Genomic DNA, 5,917 nt, shown 5'->3' with positions numbered 1-5,917 from the left:
ATTAATACAGAGGCTGGAAACAAAGAGGCAGGATCAGTAGTTGGAAAATATGGCCTTGGCCCAGGACCGTTTTGGGACGCAATCAACTGGACAGCACTTAACAACAATAAGTTCTGGTGCTGACAGTGTTCCATTGCCATTCATAAGGTTTTCAATGACTAAATATTTGGCATTGACTTGTTGTTGTTGTCAGGTGCCATCGAGTTGGAATCGACTCATAGCGACCCCATGCACAGCGGAACGAAACAATGTTCGATCCTGGGCCAATCTTACTACCGCTGCCACACTTGAGTCCATCAATGATGCCACCTGGCCCATCCATGTCGTTAGGGGTCTTCCTCTTTTTCTCTGACCCTCTATCTTACCCAGCATGACATCCTTTTCCAGCGACTGTTCCATCCTGACAATATGTCCAAAGTATGAGAGACAAAGCTTAGCCATCCTGGCCTCCGAGGAGCACTCTGGCTGCACTTCTTCCAAAACCGAGCTATTGGCATTGACTACCTATGGATATTCACATAAAAGTTGAACATATCTATGTGTAGTTGAGACTGATGTATAAAAACAACTGAACTTTTTCACAACCCAGGTCACTTGTTCTCATATAAGCAAGAGTCATTTACCATATTGTTAACTTCCATTTAATCGTTAGTGAAGTCATTGCACAGTGACTTGCATATCCACAGAGATTTGTATATTCCTTACACTTGGCATTGTTCTTACACAGACACTGTTGATAGTTGAAATGTGCGCTCTACATATTGTTCTCTTCAAGGGGACTGTGGTTAAGTTTATTATTAAAAACTATTTGCTCAGCAAAAAACAGTCTGGAAGGTCCGGAGACCTTGAGGTGTTTCCACGTAGCCCACGATGCTGACCACCACCATGGTCACAGCCTCCACCACTTCTTTCTTGTTCACCTTGGACCCTGGCCTGTCGACCTCGAGCACAATGTGTGTCACGCCGGCCTTGTAGCCCAGGAAGGCTGTGAGGTGGACAGACTTGGAGACCTTATCCTTGGGGAAGCTCTTCACCTTCCCACGCTGCTGGCTGCTGCGCTCCGAGGCAGGAAGCCCATGGAGCCATGCTTGGGGGACAGAAAACTTCCTTTGAGCCATTTTGTTGTCGAAACATGCCGGCAGAGAAATGGCATAAATCGAAGAAGAAGGCTTTCACCAAGTACTGCAAGAAGTGGCAGGGTGACGATGGCAAAAAACAGCTGGAGAACGACTTCAGCAGCATGAGAAGTACTGCCAGGTCACCCGCGTCATTGCCCACGTCCAGAAGAAGGCTCACCTGATAGAGAACCAGGTGAACGGGGGCACAGTGGCTGAGAAGCTGGGCCTGGGAGAAGCTGGAGTAGCAGGTGTCTGTGAACCAGGTGTTCGGGCAGGACCAGATGATTGACGTCATGCGGGTGACCAAGGGCAAGAGCTACAAAGGGGCCACCAGCTGCTGGCACACCAAGAAGCTACCCCGAAAGACCCACCGAGGCCTGCGCAAAGTTGCCTGTATCGAGGCCTGGCATTCTCCCATGTGGCCTTCTCTGTGAGGTGTGCTGGGCAGAAGGGCTACCACCACCACACTGAGATCAACAAGAAAATCTACAAGATTGGCCATCATTAATTTAACAAGGATGGCAAACTGATCAAAAACAATGCCTCCACTGATTGCAATCTGTCTGACAAGAGTATCAACCCTCTGCGTGGTTTTGTCCACTAACGGTGAAGTGACCAACGACTTTGTCATGATGAAAGGCTGCATGGTGGAGACCAAGAAGCGAGTGCTCACTCTGAGCAAGTCCTTGCTGGTACATACCAAACATCGGGCACTGGAGAAGATTGACCTCAAGTTCATCAACACCACCTCCAACTTTGGCCACGGCTGCTTCAAGACGGTGCAGGAAGACAGTCATGTGACTACCTAAGAAAGACTGAATTTCAAAGGAATAAGGAGCTTCTTGTGGGCAGCTGGTGGGATCTCAATAAAAACTGTTTTCCAGTGGCAAAAAAAAATGCAATTAAGTAGTTAAGCATGTATTTGGAGTGGAGGAAAGTGTATAAAACAGTTCTCTAATTCAACTTTGATTCCTATATCTCAACTCATTACAGGGTCTTTGTTGTTGTTAAGTGTCGTCGTCAGTTCCAACTCATAAGGACCCTGTATAGGGTTTCCAAGTAGCTACTGGTGAGTTTGAACTGTTAACCTTGCTGTTCAAACAGACGTTGTGATCCAGTGCTTACCCTACAGGGTCTTTGTTGTTGTTCTCAAGTTCCGTCCAGTCAGTTCCAACTCATAAAGACCCAGTATAGGGTTTCTGGGGAGCAGCTGGTGTGTTTGAACTGCCATCCTTGTGGTTCTTTTGTTGTTTTTAAGTGCCGTGGAGTGAGTTCTGACTCATAGTGACCCTGTTATAAGGTTTCTGAGGAGTGGCTGATGAGTTAGACAACTGAGTTTGTGGTTCAAACCAACTGTGGGATTGAGTGCTTGTACTGTGGCGCCACAGGTAGAAATTTGGGAATCGTTTATCTGCTTTATTCAACACATTTCTGAACTTCCAATGGATCATAGAGGCTTTCACTTCACTTTCCCCACTCCAGACTTACAGTGCACCATGTGGCCTTCACTTTCCTGTTTGGGGACTCTCTCCCTTGGAGAAAATCTGCAGAATGGTCATCTCAAAAAGATCCAAATACCTTTTTAATAATAGGCCTTTTTTCTCTTTCCCATTTTCTCTGTGGCTCCTTGGTTCACCTTTAACCTTTATTCTCCCTTCTCTCTCTGAGGCCACCGCTTTATCACCTTAATCTGATACAGTTGTCAGATACTTAGAACCATGTGATTTCAATGCTGGATGTATCGAAATGTGTATACGTGTGTGTGCAGAGGGAGATGAAGATAATTCGGTTACTGAATGTGGATGAGGGAAGGGAGAAGAATACTTTCACCATGATTCAGAACCTAGGTGTCATCGGGACAAGAGAGTTACAACTTTCACTTTGCAAAAATTAATCACCTTTCAACATAGCTCCTGTGTTGATATGTTGAGTTTTGGTTTTTTTTCTTTCTACTTAGAATTGTATTATTATACTAGTGCTTCTTGGTTTGACTTGATTCTGATTGTGCGAGGCCTCAGAGGGGAAAAGTGAGTGTATGTTAGGTCCCATGAAAATGGAGTCAAGTGGAGGATACTTGTTCTGCTTCATGGAGCAATTTTGTCTTATCTCTTGATTACCAGTCTCCTTCAAAATCAAACAGCATTTTCTATGTTCCTACAGAGCTACTTCTTTTCTCCATTAGTTCCTATAGTGAAGAACTGATTGTAGTTATTTCAACCATCTCCACCTACTGTTAGAAAGGAATTGTCAAATATTCACATTTTCATTTTAGTCTATCATGAACTGCTAAACTGAGTAAGAAAAATACCTTGTCAGCTAACATGGGTATGAATCTAGAAATTATGATAGAAAATTTAGTTCTAGTATTAAGTTGATACAGTAGCATCAAAATAGACATTCAACTCTTTTCTTATTTCTTTTTCCTGGAATTATTTTTATTGATTGATTGATTTTTATCTATTTTTCAAAAAGTCAATTCCATACCTAGCTTTAATATACAGATTGGTCATCTTAGAAAGAACCAAATGCCCTTTCAATAAGAAGTCATAGGATTTAAGTTTTATATTACATTGTTGTTGTTAAGTGCCATCAAGTCAGTTCTGACCCATAGCAAGCCTGTTTGGGATTCCAAGGAGCAACTGGTGTGTTGAACAGCCGACCTTATAGTTCAAACCAACTTTGCAGTCCAGCACATTAACTCACAGTGCCATACCAGTGTTAAGTGTTAACACATATTTTATAGCTTTATTGACTTAGAACTAACAAATACCAATCTATGCATGTGTAAAGTGTGTATTTTGATATATGTATATACTTGTATTCATCATTTAATGCTATAAAATGAATAATTACCAAAATTAGTGGTTTAAAACAAACATTTTAAACTCACATTTCTCTTTGTGTTGCTGGTGTCATGGTTATGATGAGATTGATATATATTCACAATGTTTTTTATACTCCTCCCTTCAAGATATAGAATTTAGTTCCTATCACCTTGAGTGTAGATTGAACAGAGTGACTTGGGGAATTTGAATAGCTTAGCTGGGTGTTTCAGGCTTGGATTCAGGCTCACGTTCAGGCATTCTCATGCTGTTTCAATAGATGTAAGAAGGGGTTCTAGTCATCTGAAGCCTTGACTAGGGCTGAAGAATTGACTTCCAAGATGGTGCACGCTCATGGCTGTTGGCAGAGGACCTCAGTTCTTTGCTTACTGTGCATAAGAGGCTGTAAGTTACTTTACCTCATCAAGACATGGGAGTTAACACAGAAGAAACTGTTGTGCCTCATGTCACCTGCCCTCTGAATATTATCATCAGTTCCACTTTACTCATTGGAAGCAATTCACTAAGCTCAGTTGGTGCTTAAGTGGAGAGGAATTAGATTAAACATCTTCAAGGGAGAAGTATAAAACACATTGTGAACATATTTTAAATTCATCAATCCCATGAAACGATCAACACAATCAAGATAATGAATTTGTCTTATATTCATCAAGTTCTTGTTGTTGTTGTTAGATGCCATCTAGTCAGTAGTGACTCACAGCAACCCTATACACAACAGAAAGGACCATTGCCCGGTACTGTGCCAATCCATCTCAATCCTGTTTTTCTCTGACCCTTCACTTTACCAAACAGGATATGTTTCTCCAGTGATTAGCTTCTCCTGACAATATGCCTGAAGTCTGAGAGACGAATTCTGGCCATCCTGGCTTCCAAGGAGCACTCTGGCTGTACTTCTTCCAGCACAGATTTGTTTGTTCTTTTGGCAGTCCATGGTGGTTTCAATATTCTCCTCTACCCCATAACTCAAAAGCATCAGTTCTTTTATAGTCTTCCTTATTCACTGTCCAACTTTTACATGTATATGAGGTTATTGAAAAATACCGTGGCTTGAGTCAGGAACACCTTAGTCCTTAAACTGATATCTTTGCTCTTCAATACTTTAATCTTGTGCAGAAGATTTGTCCAATGAAGTACGTTTTTTGTTTTCTTGACTGCTCCTTCCATGAATTTTGATGGTTGATTCAAGCAAAATGAAGTCTTTGACAACTTCAGTCTTTTCTCCATCTATATAGATGTTGTTTATTAATCCAGTGGTGAGAATTTTTGTTTTCTCTATGTTGAGGTACAACCCATACTGAAGGCAGTGGCCTTTGATCTTCATCGGTAAGTATTTTAAGTCCTCTTCACTTTCTAGCAAGAAAGGTTGTATCATTTGCATATCGCAGGTTGTTAATGAGTCTTCCTCCAATCCTGATGCCATGTTTTTCTTCATTTAACCCAGCTTCTCAGCATACAGATTGAATAAGTATGATGAAAGAATACAACCCTGGGACACATCTTTCCTAAATTTAAACCATTTAGTGTACCCTTGTTCTGTTTGATCAACTGCCTCTTGGTCAATGTGCAGGTTCCTCATGAGCACAATAAGTGTACTGGAATGCACATACTTTGCAATGTTGTCCATAGCTTTTCACAATCCACAAGATTGAAAGCCTTTGCATAATCAATAAAACACAGGTAAACATCTTTCCAGTATTCTCTGCTTTCAGCCACGATCCATCTGACATCAATAATGATATCCGTCATTCTGTGTCCTCTTCTAAATCCGGCTTGAACCTCTGGGAGTTCTTTGTCTATGTATGGTGGCAGCCGTTTCTGTGTTACCTCAGTAAAACTTCACTCACATAAGATATCAGTGATATTGGGGAGAACAAACAAAATGGCGGATAGGGTGAACGTATAGCAGAGAGCTCCGCCAACAACAACACAGAATACCTGACCAAGCAGGCTCAGGGG

The 5,917-nt window shown here is 41.8% G+C and overlaps 1 pseudogene; it reads left to right on the top strand.

Moving 5' to 3' along the window:
- The first annotated feature begins 1,132 nt into the window (after window positions 1–1,132).
- LOC102841192 lies at window positions 1,133–1,927 on the top strand (annotated as a pseudogene).
- The last annotated feature ends 3,990 nt before the right edge of the window (window positions 1,928–5,917 follow it).

The sequence above is a fragment of the Chrysochloris asiatica genome, unplaced genomic scaffold (genome assembly GCF_000296735.1).
Source record: "Chrysochloris asiatica unplaced genomic scaffold, ChrAsi1.0 scaffold00320, whole genome shotgun sequence".
NCBI classification, from domain to species: Eukaryota; Metazoa; Chordata; class Mammalia; order Afrosoricida; family Chrysochloridae; genus Chrysochloris; species Chrysochloris asiatica.
Note: the sequence above shows the minus strand (reverse complement) of the source record. Positions and strands in the feature narration are given on the sequence as shown.